This window comes from Trachypithecus francoisi, unplaced genomic scaffold (assembly GCF_009764315.1).
Source record: "Trachypithecus francoisi isolate TF-2019V2 unplaced genomic scaffold, Tfra_2.0 Lachesis_group11, whole genome shotgun sequence".
NCBI lineage: Eukaryota > Metazoa > Chordata > Mammalia > Primates > Cercopithecidae > Trachypithecus > Trachypithecus francoisi.
In genome coordinates, this window is record NW_022681456.1 from 16,753,884 (window position 1) to 16,769,572 (window position 15,689).

At 44.5% G+C, this 15,689-nt stretch overlaps 1 long non-coding RNA gene across 1 annotated transcript in view; it reads left to right on the plus strand.

Annotated features, from left to right (window-relative positions):
- LOC117090958 overlaps positions 1-14,243 on the plus strand; it is a 29,758-nt gene extending 15,515 nt beyond the window's left edge. Inside the window, exons 2-3 of the long non-coding RNA XR_004440175.1 lie at positions 12,726-12,838; positions 14,214-14,243. This is a non-coding gene — a long non-coding RNA (uncharacterized LOC117090958). The remainder of the gene's footprint in view (positions 1-12,725; positions 12,839-14,213) is intronic.
- The last annotated feature ends 1,446 nt before the right edge of the window (positions 14,244-15,689 follow it).

Below are 15,689 nucleotides of genomic sequence, written 5' to 3' on the forward strand. Positions count from 1 at the left end.
AAAATGCCTTTTCTTGGAAATGTAGGACTTGGTTAAGAAGCTGAGGTTTGGAAGGAAGTGGAGGTCTGGGGTGATGGGACAATTTATGCTATGTTTAGCCAAGAATTATTCTTGCACAGAATTTCCTGAAAGGCTGAAAGCAGGCTTTTGATTGGAAAGGTAATCCACAAGTTGGTTCACCTGATGAAGCTGAGGATCACTCCCCTCAACGCTTTCACTCTCTCTCCCTCTCTCCCTCTCTCTCTTTCTCTCTCTTTCTCATGGCTGAAACTGGTACCTTCCAGCAGAGACACCAGGAAGTTGGAGGCAAATGAGAAAATATCCATTTTCACTGTCTCACAGATTTCAGTTCAGTAACATCTGCCAATCATATATTCTTATCGCAGGGATATTTCATTTTTGCTGTGCAATCATCTGACTCAAGAGACTGGGTAGATGGAAGGTAAAACCAGAGATGCTTACTTGAGGATGGCTGCAAATGGCAGGTGACTTCTCCTGGCATCTGGCGACCACATCCACCGATTCAGACTCCATGGTGGACAAGATACAATTTCTCTTACAGTCAGAGCTGCTGAGGGCTAAGTGCTTAGAGCTTCTCAGCAGCCCTGTGAAGTCAGATCAATAATGACCTGATCTAGTACTCAGGGAGGGCAAGTTACACACCCAGAACTGACAATCGGCAAGTGCTAGAATCCCTCCAGGTTGCCTGAGTTCAGAGTCTGAGATCTTAGTTGCTGCAATACTCTCTCTCTAAGCCCATGTCTCAAGAATTGCCACTGTTTCAATGAAAGTAAATATAGATAAAGCAAAGAAGAAATTAATTCATTCACTCATTCATCCATTCATTCATCTGTCTCTATAGTGTCTGCACTATGTGCCAGGAAAGCCAACAGGAAAATCCCTTCATCCATGTGTGTGCCCCTGATTCTGTGTGCTGGGCACCTTGCCCGACTCATGGTTCCTACCTTCCAGAGATTAAGACTGGAATGTATATCAATTAATCCAGGACAGTATGGCAAATGCAAGAGAGACCAAGAAAGAGACAGGGCCACCAAGGATTCCTGGAGAAGACACTTGAGTTGAGATTTGAAGGAAAAGGTAGGTGTCAGCCAGAGAAGGAAGGGCTAGCCCACATTTTATTTATTTATTGAGACAGAGTCTCACTCTGTTGCTCAGGCTGGAGTGCAGTGGCTTAACCTCAGCTCACTGCAACCTCTACCTCCCGGGTTTAAGCGATCCTTCCACCTCAGCCTCTCAAGTAGCTGGGACTGCAGACGCTCACCACCACACCCAGATAATTTTTGTATTTTTAGTAGAGACGGGGTTTCACCATGTTGACCAGGCTGGTCTCGATCTCCTGACCTCAGGTGATCCGCCTGCCTCACCCTCCCAAAGTGCTGGGATTATAGGCGTGAGCCACTGTGCCTGGCCTGGCCCACATTTTGGGTGGTTGGTTGATGTTCAGCAGGCACATGCCAATGTGACTATGCCAGGTTACATATTTGATTACCTCCATATTGATTGGTAAACAGTGAGGGCTCAGAGCCCACCGAGTGGCCCCTCCCTACCTCCTCTGTCTTGGATCTCTGCTCACTTCCCCACGATGCAGACACTAAAGGGGACAGCAAGAAGCTCTGAGACTCTGCCCCACTCCTGCTCTTTAGTCCCTTCCAGTTGGTGCTGGTGCCCTACAGGGTGACACGTATTTTGATTTTTTTTTTTTTTTTAACTCCTGGGCTGGGGAGCAATTGAGTAAGATGGCACGTAGGCCTGGGACATGCTGGCAGTCACCATGGCTGGAAAACAGGAAGCCACAGAAGTGCTGGAGGTGAGGCTGCAAGACTCAGAATGAGCCCCTGGGGAAGGACCTTGTGTGACATATGAGAGAGAATAGACTACCTTGAGGATAACGTGGAGACATTGGGGTTTTTGTAAGCATGCTATTTTTTATTGATGTGTAATTATACATAGTATAACAGACTCTTCTTAAGTCTACAGTTTGATGAGTCTTGACAGGGTGTATACCCCCGTGTGGCCACCACCCCTCCACAGGCATAGGTATAGAACATCTCTCTTCCTCCAGAAACTTCCCTCTGTCCCTTCCATGGGAGATTTTAAGCAGGGGAGTGGCATGGCTACACTTAGCGTTTTTCAAATTTGCATTTGGAAAATTGTTTTACCTACTTCTTGAGCCCCTCTTGCGTGCTGCACACTGTTCTAGCTGTAGAGAAGAGGGACGGGGCACATTCTGGTGGAGGAGCTCCCTTTTGGGGAAAGGACAAAGGCAGTCAATGGTGTGCAGAACCAGCTTGATGGGCACACAGCCTCTGCAGTCAGAGGGGCCCCCAGGCTTGGTTTAATGCTCTGCCGTCGCCATGTTTAAATTCTTAATAGTTTTTGGGCGAGGGGCTCTGTGTTTTTATTTTGCACTGGGTCCCACGAACAAAGCAGCTGGGCCTGACGTTCCAAAGGAAATTAACAGGAGTCGAGAGAAAGAGGATCTAGAGGGTCTGAAAGAGAAGATCCTCATGGGAGGAATGAGGAAAGAAGTCAGCCAGGTGACGAGGGAAGGTTGCAAGAGGGATTCGCTTCCCTCAAATTCTCTGTTTAGTGATAAGCATAAGATAGGGGAGACATTTCATATCTGCCGCTGTTCTTATAACTCTACCCACAGCCCCAGTAATTGTATATGGGCTCAATTAATTACAATGATTAACGCATCTGACAAGCCAAATATTAGCTCGCGAGAACTGAGTACACTTATAAGTATTAAGTACAGATACAAATAATTAACAATAAGCTCGCTGGCGTTATTATCTTCTAATTGACTATAGAAAAAAATTCAAACCTTAATCCAGAGCAAAATGAAAACAAAAGGAAAGCGAGACCTCTGTCAGCGTTAGAAACGGAGGTGTTGTGTTGTAAGGAGAGATAGGGCTCGGTGGATTTTCACCTGCACTGATGATGAATTTCATCAGCCTTCCTTTGCTGACGTCAAAGCCAAAATAAGTGCCTTGGTCTCTGTTTCTCCCTGCTGGGGCCAGATGTCCAATGGGAGGAGTTTGGCAGAAGATAAACTGGAGGTCTGATTACTAGAGGCAGGAGGAGCAAGGTTGGCATTGCCCTGGAGAAATCCATCTCTATCATCCTCAGACAGACCGCTTGTCGCTGGAATTTGGAACAAAGAGAAGTTGAGTTGAAAGGACTCCAATCCTCTCTTGGCAACTGGGTCTTCTTCCTGAAAGGAATCCTGAAGTTGGGCAGTTCAACTAAAAACCCGAAACTAAATACCTGAGCTGCCATGATATTATTGCCAGTAAATATTTCTAAAGCCAGGGAATCTAGAAACAGTTTTCCTGACTGATGTTGCTTTCCATATACTATTAGGCTGGTACAAAAGCGTTTGCAGTTTTGCCATTACTTTTAATGCAAAACTGCAAATGCTTTTGTACCAACCTAATACAAAAAAAGGAATTATTTGCAATTACCTGAAAAACTTGGTTCTAAAGTCTCTAGTTTGGTCTAAATGATGTGGCTTTGCTGCTTTGGGCTCCCCAGTTCTCTGGATACTGCAGAAGCCCTTGTCTGCATTGTGTTAAAGCCTTGTTACCTTTGTTGGCCTTTGTAACTCACTGCAAACTACATGGGAACCTTAATAGCTTCTCCCTTGCTCAGTTTCTTTTTAGCTCCTGATCAACTCCTGCAGGGGAACATACTATACCTATCTTGATCATAATTGTGGCTGCCATTATTCTGTACTGTCTACATGCGGGCTCTGTGCGCAGAGCTCTGCCCCCCGTTATCTTATTTAATCCTTCCAACAGGAAATTGTGCTGGCTCTACCTGCAGAATATATTCAGAACCCAACCACTTCTCAGCACCTCCATGCCACCTCACTGGTCCAAGCTCCCATCTTCTCTCACCTGGATGACTGCAAGAGGCTCCTCACTGGCCACCCTGCTGCTGCCCTTGACTGTGGTCTATTTTTCAACACAACAGACTGAATGATGCCTTTGAAATACAAGTCAGCTCAGGTCATAAGCCTCCGAGGGCTCCCCATCTGGCTCCAAGTTGAATCCAAAACTTCTCCTCTTGCCCTTGCACACACTGGTCTAGGCACTCTGGTCTCTTTGCATTTTCATGAACAGGGCCGAACACTCCTGCCTCAGGGCCTGTGGACTCCCTGTTCCTTCCCCACAAGATACCCACGTGACTTATGCCCTATCGTCCTCCAGGCTTTGTTGAAATGTCACCTTCTTAGTGGAGCCTATCGTGACCATGCTATTCAAACTTCAGTCTTTAGGCCAGGTGCCGTGGTTCATGCCTGTCATCCCAGCACTCTGGGAGGCCAAAGCAGGAGGATCACTTGAGCCCAGGGGTTCAAGACCAGCTTGGGCAGCATGGCAAAACCCCATCTCTACCATAAATAAATAAATAGCTGGGCATGGTGGGCATGGTGGCACACACCAAGACCCCATCTTTACAATAAATAAATAAATAAATAAATAAATAGCTGAGCATGATGGCACATCCCAAGACCCCATCTGTACTATAAACAAATAAATAGGTGGGCATAGTGGTACACACCAAGATCCCATCTCTACCATCAATCAATCAATCAATCAATCAATAAAATAAATAACTGGGCATATTGACACATGCCAAGACCCCATCTTTACCATAATTAAATAAATAAATAGCTGGGCATGGTGGCACACACCTGTAGTCCCAGCTACTCAGAGTAGGAGGCTACAGTCAGGGGATCCCTTGAGCCCAGGAGTTCATGCAGTGAGCCGTGATTGTGCTACTGCACCCCAGCCTGGGCAACAGAGCAAGATCTTGTCTCTAAAAAAATAAAAAAAATAAGAAAATCCAGCCTTTCCCTCGGCTCTCCTGTTCTACCTTTTCTCATAAAACATATCACCATCTATCTTAAAATTACTTATTATGTTTACTGTTGTTTGTTTTAGTAACCACTAAGAATAGCATGGGGCACACCATAGGTGTACAATAAAATTTTTTTTTTTTTTTTTTGAGACGGAGTCTCGCTCTGTCACCCAGGCTGGAGTGCAGTGGCCGGATCTCAGCTCACTGCAAGCTCCGCCTCCCAGGTTTATGCCATTCTCCTGCCTCAGCCTCCCGAGTAGCTGGGACTACAGGTGCCCGCCACCTCACCCGGCTAGTTTTTTGTATTTTTTAGTAGAGACGGGGTTTCACTGTATTAGCTAGGATGATCTTGATCTCCTGACCTTGTGATCCGCCCGTCTCGGCCTCCCAAAGTGCTGGGATTATACGTTAATATTTACTGAATGAATGAATAAATAAATGACCAATGAAGTATATCCTATAAGCAGTCCCACATTACAGAGGAAGAAACTGAGGGCTCAGAAGGGTTTACCTAACCCTTTACCTTTCCCAAGGTAAGTCAGTTACTGTCAGAGCTGGGACTTCAGCCCAGGTCCTACATCCAAAGCAACTTACCTGCCATGTTTGCAGCAATTATAAGTTAGGCCCACTCTTTATCATAAGCTACTGTTCAGTAAAAGACCATTTCAAGACCCTGCTTACCTTGTAAGACCTGGTCTGACATTTGACCAATTCAGTGTTAATTAATGCCCACTGTGCTAGGAGTCATCAGAAGTGTTAATTTTCCACAAGTGCAAAACAGGATTTTTACATGAGAAATTATGAATTCATCATGTAATTAATGTACTTTGTTTATTGATTTATCTTGTTTGAGACAGGGTCTCACTTTGTCATTCAGGCTGGCGTGCAGTGGTGCAATCATGGCTCACTGCAGCCTCAACCTCCCAGGCACAGGTGATCCTCCTACCTCAGCCTCCTGAGGAGCTGGGACTACAGACATGCACCATCATGCCCAGCTAATTTTTGTACTTTTTGTAGAGATGGGGTCTTGCCACATTGCCCAGGCTGGTCTCAAACTCCTGGACTCAAGTGATCTGTCCACCTTAGCCTTCCAAAGTGTTGAGATTACAGGCGTGAGGCACTGCACCCGGCCCTAACTAATATACTTTGAATAATAGCTTCCCCAAACTCATATGTAATAGAAATATTTGGTGCTCTGGGACAAAGACGAGACAGAGGGGAAAAAAGGAAATATTTGGAATAGTCTAAAAGAAGTGGAATTTTAGCAGATGATTTTTAAAGTATAGATAAGGTAATTACATAGCAATTATCTTAATCTATGTACTTAACTGCCTAGACTCAGGGGACATAATCCAGAAACTCAGGGGAAGTTTTTCCCACTCACTGCATGTCCTCTATGGTCAGGAGATGAGGCTTCTGGAACTTTAAACGCAAATCTTAATAAATTACACATAAAATTACCACAGAACGTCACAGTTCCACTCCTCCCTATAAACCCCAGAGAACTGAAAACAGGTGTTCAAACAAAAACTCATACAGAAATGTTCATAGCAAAATTAATCATGCTAACTAAAAGATAAAAACATCCAAAATGTCCATCACCTGATGAATGGATCAACAAATTGTTGTCTATCCATACAATGGAATATTATTCAGCCATGAAAAGGAATGAAGCGCAGATACATGCTACAGCATGGATGAGGCTTGAAAACATGGTGCTGAGTGAAAAAAAACAGACACAAAAGGCCACATGTTAAATAATTTCATTTATATGAAAAGTCCATGACAGGTCAAACCACAGAGACAGATAGAAGATTAGTGATTTTCAGCAGCTGCGGTACAGAAGGATTGGGGAGTGACTGCCTAATGGTCACAAGGTTTCTGCTTGGGGTGATGAGAATGTTCTGGAATGAGATAGTGCTTATGGTTGTTCAACATTGCCAGTGTACTGAATGCCAATAAATCATATAATTTAAAGTGGTACATTTTATGTTATGTATATTTTCCCAATTTTTTAAAAAAGTAAATCTTTAAATTCTGGCCTTGGCCCCAGGACATTTCAGCTTGGTTCTGATTTGGCAGGCAGGTAGCTAAAGATTAAGTCCCTTCATGGCGATTATTGACTAGGAAGAGCTATGATGTATCAGACTAGGCTGTGTAACAGACTTGCATGTGTGGCTAGATTTTATTGCCAGCCCTGTGGAGTCAAGGCCTGATTCTCCCTTTCCTCAGAAATGGTGTGGTACATCTAGTACAATGCTCTTCTGACAAGCTGAACAGCCAATTTCTTTCTTTCTTTCTTTCTTTCTTTCTTTCTTTCTTTCTTTCTTCTTTCTTTCTTTCTTTTATTACCAAAGCCATATACCCTGTTGTAAAACATCTAAACAATATAAAAGGGACATCTCCCCTCTTACCATTTCTATCCTTGGGTTTAATCACTACCATCTACAACCTGGTGTACATCCTTTCAGACCTTTCTCTACTCATGTACGAAGATCTACATATAAATGTGCACATCATTGTTGAACTTTTGGGTTTTTTTACAAAAATGAATTCATACTATATATAGTGCTGCAACTATATATACTCTACATACTATATATAGTGCATATATATATAATATATATATATTTGGCTGCAACTTGCTGTTTTTTAAACTCAATACCATATCAGAAAAAGCTTTCCACAGGAATACATATAGATTATCTCTTTCTTCTTAATGGCTACAAAGCATGGATATATGACCATTTATTTAACCAGTCCACTCTTGTCAGATAATTATCTTGCCTCCAATTTTTCACCATTGCAAGCCAGGCTGTGAGGAACACCCTGTTCGTATATTCTTGCATACTGGTGGGAGTTTTTCTGTGGGAGTGATTCCTAGAAGTGAAATTGCTGGGCTGAAGTAAAATTCTTTCTTTTCTTTGACTTTTTAGCAGCACGTCAGTTCGGGACACAAACGTATATTGTCTCTGGCCTCAGGACAAAAAAGCTAGAACTTTGAGCTTTAGATGGGGCTTTGCTTAACTCGGCATTCACCCTGCATCCTGCAACCATAGCTATTTTCATTCATTTTATAAGTTCGTTGTCTCCAGATTGACTCCAGCAGAGGGAAAAGAAATCAGGTCCTTCTGTGCCATTCTTCAAACATTTAGAGGAAATTGATTTTCCACATGGGCTGTAGCCAAGCGAGGGATGCGCCGGCACAGAAGTCCCCGTGACAGGCTATTACTACTAACACTTGCAACAATTAGGTTCAACCCAACTTGAGGTATTTTATTAGTGAGTGTAATTTCTCATCAGGCTAATATTGCAAATTGCCAAAATCAGCAGCAATTCTAAAATAGGATTTCCTTCATAATCCCTTTTAAAGGGACCTTGTGGAGCCTTGAAGTGCTTGGAAAAAGAAAGCTTTTATTCTCCAAGCAAGGACAAAAGGCTGCTGGCCCAAGAAGCTGATAGCTTGCCTTACCTTTCTGCGCTTACCTTTCTTACGTGCTTTCTCATGGCATCCAAGGGGACGCTTTCACCTGCAAAGAGCAGAAATGCAGTTTCAAACTGGTTTCAATAATACAGTAATGTCATATGCCCCTTTAACCTAGAAGTTTAAAGGTGAGGTGAGTTTAGGGTTGGTTGACTCGACGTCTCAACAGTGACGCTGGGAATTGGGTTTTTTCCCCCAAAGTGATTAAAAGCACTGGTTCCAAAGCCAGTATGATATTGAATAGCTAACCTCTTGATAGCTATGTGACTTTGAACAAATTGCATTACGTCTCTGAGCCTCAGCTTTCTCATTTGTGGAAAAACTGGATAATAATGACACAACAACTTGTATGGTTCTTGTGAGTATGTTCAAGGCTCACTGCAGCCTTGAACTCCTGGGCTCACATGATCCTCCCGCCTCAGCCTCCACCCAGATGATTTTTTATTTTTATGTAGAGAAAGGGTCTCACTGTGTTGCCCAGGCTGGTCTCATACTCTTGGGCTCAAGCGGTCCTCTCACCTTGGGCTCCCAAAATTGCTGGGATTACAGGTATGAGCCACCACCATGGCCAGCCTGATTTTTATTTAACCATTTAAAAAATGCAAAAACTGTTAATGGGCCATGAAAACAGGCAGGGTCCTCTCCCTGAACTAAAGGAAATCAGACATTTAGAATACTCTCTGGCAAGTTCTAAATGCTCGATAAATGTTTGTGGCTTTTGTTATTACTACCATCACCACCATCCACTCTCTGCACTTCCCCTCTCCGTATTGGCTTCATTGCCAGTCTGGTAGCAAGACGGCTGCAGCACTTTAAGGAGTGGCAGCCAGAGAAAGGAGAAAAAAATCTCGGCCGGGCGCGGTGGCTCACGCCTGTTATCCCAGCACTTTGAGAGGCCAAGGCGGGTGGATCACTTGAGGTCAGGAGTTCAAGACCAGCCTGGCCAATATGGTGAAACCCCGTCTTTACTAAAAATACAAAAAGTAGCTGGGTGTGGTGGTGCATGCTTGTAATCCCAGCTACTCTGAAGGCTGAGGCAGGAGAATCACTTGAACCTCGGAGGAGGAGGTTGCAGTCAGCCTAGATCACGCCACTGCCCTCCAAACTGGGTGATGGAGTGAAACTCTGCCTCAAAAAAGTATATAGATAGATAGATAGATACATAAATAGATAGATAGATAGATCGATCAATAGATAGAACTCTTTTTTTTTTTTGAGACGGAGTCTCGCTCTGTCGCCCAGGCTGGAGTGCTGTGGCCGGATCTCAGCTCACTGCAAGCTCCGCCTCCCGGGTTTAGGCCATTCTCCTGCCTCAGCCTCCCGAGTAGCTGGGACTACAGGCGCCCGCCACCTCACCCGGCTAATTTTTTTTTTTGTATTTTTAGTAGAGACGGGGTTTCACCGTGTTAGCCAGGATGGTCTCGATCTCCTGACCTCGTGATCCGCCCGTCTCGGCCTCCCAAAGTGCTGGGATTACAGGCTTGAGCCACCGCGCCCGGCCAATAGATAGAACTCTCTATATATCTTCCAGGGATACTTTATTAGGAGCCAGATCATTCCCTGACATACGTCTCCCATCTCAGTGATCAGAATGGGTCACATGACCTCTGCCAGAACCAATCACTAGCAAGGGGAGGGATTATTTTTGACCAATCAGGCCCACTCCTGCAGCTGAGGGCAGAGTCAGTTTGCCTGGAGTCCCATTCTGAATGGGGACTGGGTGAATGCCGGACCCAAACACGGTTTTCATTTGGTTGGTTGGGTTTTAATTTTTAGGGTCTTGCTCTGTCGCCCAGGCTGGAGTGCAGTGGTGTGATCACGGATTACTGCAGCCTCAATTTCCTGGACTCCACTGATCCTCCTACTTTGGCCTCCCAAAGTCCTGGGATTACAGGCATGAGCCGAAGTGTCTGGTCCAAACAGGGTTTCTGTTAGGACAGAGGGCGGTAAGGCATGGATGCTGGATGGGCAGCTAGCAAGGCAGGTACACTCACTCTCTCAAACCCCCAAGGATTTATTGCAAACAGAGGAACCACTAATCCATTTTATATATATCATCTCATAACAAGAGCAAGGCTTTTGAGGATTTGGGCTGGAGAACGTTGGCTCTGCTGACCTTTAAGTCTTCTTAAATAACCGCCGTGGTCATAACTCATTGGATTGTAGGAATTCCAAACAATTTTATAGCACTTTTGAGTTTACTACACACTCTCCCCATCTGATCCTTTATTTGCCTTTCACTGTTCTTGGAGGCAAGGACTATCATCTTCATTCTGCAGAGAAGATGAGACGTGATTGGTCTAAGGGCACATAGTTAAGTCTTTGAAACTTAATTTCTGACCTCCAGATTCTGGGCCCTTTTCCACCCTACATCCTGGTTGCAGTGGAAGGGACAGTGGCAGCAGTTGCATCCTGGGAAGAGTTAGTGACTGTGAAGGTAGGTAACAAGGCAACCAAGGGGATTTTACTGAGAGTCAACACAGCCTTAAAAACTGTGCTTGGGCCGGGCACAGTGGCTCATGCTTTTAATCCCAGCACTTTGGGAGGCAAGGTAAGCAGATCACTTGAGGTCAGGAGTTCTAGAACAGCCTGGAAAACATGGTGAAACCCCGTCTCTACTAAAAATACAAAAACTGGCCAGGCATGGTGGCACACATCTGTAATCTCAGCTACTTGGGAGGCTGAGGCACAAGAATCACTTGAACCCAGGAGGCAAAGGTTGCAGTGAACTGAGATCCCACCACTACACTACAGCCTGGGCAACAAGCAAGACTCCATCTGAAAAAAAACAAAACAAAACTGTGTTTGGCCAGGTGCAGTGGCTCACACCTGTAATCCCAGCACTTTGGCAGGCCAAGGCAGGAGGAGCCCCTGAGGCCAGGAGTTTGAGGCTAGCCTGGGCAACATAGTGAGACCCCACCTCCAAAAAAAAAAAAGAAACCTGGGTCAGTGGCTCATACCTGTATAGCACTCTGGGAGGCCGAGGTGAGCAGATCCCCTGAGGTCAAGAGTTTGAAGCCAGCCTGGCGAACATGGCAAAACCTTGTCTCTACTAAAAATACAAAAATTAGCTTGGCATGGTGGCATGCGCCTGTAATCCCAGCTACTCAGGAGGCTGAGGCAAGAGAATTGCTCAAACCCAGGAGGTGGAGTTTTCAGTAAGCCACTGTGCTTCAGCCTGGGCAACTGAGCCAGACTCCATCTTAAAAAAAAAAAAAAAAGAAACCAAAATGCTAACAGAATTGCTTCTGGGTAGTGAGATCATGAGTGGTTTTTCCACCAGCTTCTTTATCTTTTTTCTCTATTTTCCATTCTTTCTATAATACTCATTTTATAATCAAAGAAAAACATACAGTAAAAGCCAGAAGGGAACTGAGTAGTTTTGCAGGCTAAGGTTTCTTATTATATAGACAGATTCTGGCAATGAAGGACTAAGTGAGGCATAGCAGGGCTGTTTGCAGAGTGAGGGAAGGAAAACCACATCCTGAAGGATCTTCCGTCTCTCAAGGTGGCTGTGCAGCCTCAGCATAGCTGACAAGTAGCAAATAGTTGAAGTCCTCCAGGTATATAGTGGGAAGTTCACAAGCTTTGAGCAAATTAACCACTCTGACCTTTAATGTCTTCATCTGTTACATGGGGATAATAATGCCTCATAATACCTCATACTGAATTTTAAATTTATTTAATTTGCATTGATTTCAATGCCTCATAACATAGGATTCAAATTCTTTCAATCACATGACAAATTGACCTGGGGGCTGGAGATGCAACAGTGACCCAAGAGACAAGGTCCCTGATCTTGGACATATTTCATTCTAGTAGAGGGTTAGGATGGGGAGCTGAGTTGCCAATCTGAGGAACGGCAAGTGCAAAGGCCCTGGGGCAGACAAAAGCTTGGAGCTTTACACCAGAGAGGGGTCTTACGTGCCTGGAGCTTGGTGAGTAGGTGGAGAATGGGAGCATTTGTAGGCTGGGGTCAGACCTTGCACGCCTGGGCAAGGAACTTGGATTTTATTCTAAGTACAATGTGAAGCCACTTAAGGGGTTTCAGCAGCAGACTAGCATGATCTGATTTAGGGTTTATGTCTTAAAAAGGCCACTCTAGCTGCTATGCAGAGAATAGATTGTAGGAGTATGTGAGACGATCAATACGCAAAAGCACTTAACTTTGGGTCTGGCACAAAGTAAGTGTCTTAATAAGTAGTAACTGTTTTTCATTATTATCCTCATTATCCTTATGATTATTACTACTCTTTTGTCTGGCTAGAGCTGATTTGGGGTTCTTGGACATTTTGCTTCACATATTAACAAAGCATTCAAACTAACCAGTGAATTTCTCAAATTTACTTTTCAGGTGTTTTTATGTCCTCAGAGAGGTGATGGTTAAAAGTCAAAAACAAGCAATACCTGCAGCCAGAAAGAACAGTAGACAAATTCCTGAATCCAATACGGTTTCATCCTTCAAGGGTAAGTGCTGGTTATCTTGTAGCTTAAAGAGGACTCTGACTCTTGATTACAAGTTTCTATCTCCACCAAAGTCCTGGCTGAGCACGGACCCTGTTGTGAAATCCAACATATTTGGACATATTTAAAAATACCTCCCTTCCTCTCCTACCAACCCCTCCTTCCTGCAGACTCAGATCAGAGATGGCTGCCTCTGGGAAGCCTCCTGTGACCCCAGGCCACACTCCACACCACAGCTGTGTTCTCCTATGTTCTTGGGGCTTGAACAAGGCCACATAGCATAACCTCATCACCTTAGTGAAAGTGAATTTCCTCCACTAGACTCTGAGTAGAGCTAGACTGTTCAGTATGCTGGCAGTAGCCATGTGTGGCTATTTAAATCTATGTTGCAATTAGTACAAATTAAATGAAATTTAAAATTCAGTTTCTCTATCACACTAGCTTCATTTCAAGTCCTCAGTAGCTACCAACAGTGGGTACCATATTTGACAGTGCAGATATGGAATGTTTCTATAACTGCAGAAAGTTCTAGTGGACAGTGGTGCCCTAGGGGGCAGGAGTCATGTTTTATTTATTAGTTTTGGACTAGCAAGGTGCTTACCACATAGACCTGGGCAGTAGGCACACCTGGGTTTAAATGATAGCTCCTAATCTTACTAGCTGTGTGACATGGCCATGATAAACTTCTTTGTACCTACTTCACCGTGTGGTCATGAAGCTTATATAAATTAAGACATATGGAGAGTTTAAAACAGAGCCTAACAGGGACCGGGTGTGGCGGCTCATGCCTATAATCCCAGCACTTTCGGAGGATCATTTGAGCTCAGGAGTTTGAGACCAGCCTGGGCAATATAGTAAGACCTCATCTCTACAGAAAGTCAGAGAAGATTAGCCAAGCATGGGGGTGTGTGCCTGTAGTCCAGCTACTTAAAAGGCTGAGGTGGGAGGATTGCTTGAGCCAGAGAGATTGAGGCAGCAGTGAGCTATGATTGCATCAGTACACTCCAGCCTGGGTGACAGAGTGAGACTCTGTCTTGAAAAATAAAAATAAAACAGAGCCTAACACTAGCAAGCATTAGCTACTATTATTATCAAATTCATTAAAGTCACCAACACATAGCAGGCCCTGTTAAATGTTTATTGATTGCCTGAACAAATGAGCGAAAAAAAAAACGACTGAATGAATGGCCTTTATTTTTGGCTTTAATGAAAGCAGAATATCTCTTTTGAAACCAAATATGATTGCTATTAATAGTAGCTTCTACTTGTTCAGCACTTACTGTATACCAGGCACTGTGCTGACTGCTTTCTACAAATTTCTCCCAACAGCCTGATGAAGGAGGAAGGAGGTTCTGTTGTTAACCACCCCTTTTCACAGATGAGGAAACTGACGCTCAGGGAAATGAAGCAATTGCTCTCCCCAGGCAGAAGCCCAGAATTTGAAGCTATGCCTCTCTGACTTGGCAGAGTTACTATTGCATCTAGATTACTGGTGGCCAGGATTGCTTCTAGAAGTGATCTTGCCTTCCTGTCTCTCTCTAGTTCTTCAGTCTCCAAGGAGTGGGAGGATTGGGGGTGAATACAGGCAGCCGCTGTGATGCGCTCCTTCCTCCCTGACCTTTGGGAAGGGCCTGTGGCTCCTCCATTGTGAGCACACACCTGCAAGGAGGAAGGCAGGCTGCTCAGTTTTCTTTCCTGTTCACAGAAAGACTTTTGACCCTGGTTTCTCGGATTCTTTTCTTCCCCTATCCATCCCCAGGGCGCCAGCCCCTCTCCCTGTGCCCACCCCTCTCCACCTCCCCACGCACACCACGGAGCAATGGCGGAGCGGCAGACAAGGGCGCCTTTCTTCAAAGTGGTTCGCCTTCATCTCATAAATTCTCAGCCCCGGCTTGATTGGCTGCACGAAAGGGAGCTAGGCCCCCACTCTCCTCCTCAGATACAAAGTGAGTTGTGTGCAGTCTGCCCACGTGAGGTCAATCACAGGGGCCCGCGCCTCTCAGAAATCCCAAAGGACAAAATACCAAAGAGCCTGGTCACAGGATCAAAATTATCTATGGCAAGACAAAGGAAAGCAGATAGCTGGGAAAATCAAGACAATGAAGAGGCAATGTGAACGAGATCTCTCATTCCTTAACCTGAGGACTTGAAAGATGCTTAACCCTTTCCTCCTGCCTAACCTTTTTAGCTTCCAGCCAAATAGAGTCTACCCACACATGAAGACTGTGCCCAAACCTTGAGGGAATGGCCTCAAATTCAACCATTCCTGGTGTTTCCTTTTGCCACTTTCAAGAACTTGCATTTCCCATAGAGCATGATTCCAATGTTTCCAATTTTTAGGCACTAAAATTAGTCCAACTGTGTCTTCTAATTCTGTAGACACAACCCAGCTTGTGCAAATGTCCCTCTCTTCCATTTCTGGGTGGATTTTTGCATATTACAGACTGCCAATTTTGTCGAGTGTTCTTGGGGGAAGATAGAATTTTAAAATCATCTAGCTGCTTACCGTGAATCAAATACCGTGGGGCCCAAAGTTCTGGTTTAGAGAGAATGCTGCACATAGCACCATCACGAAAAAGAAAAACACAGACAAACGTCCTACATACATCACCACTGCACACGTGCTAAGAATATGAACTGTAATTTATTGAACACTTACTATGGACGTAAGCATTTCCCGGGCTTTTCTTTATTTGGCAGAATTTTATTTGATCCTTGCAGCAATCCTCCCTCTGAGGCAGATAACAGTTTTATCACCATTTTATAGAATAAGAAACCCAGGCTTCTCAAAGTTAGGTCATTTGCCCAAAGACGCAATGAAAAATGAATCCTACTGAGATTTGAACCCAGATCC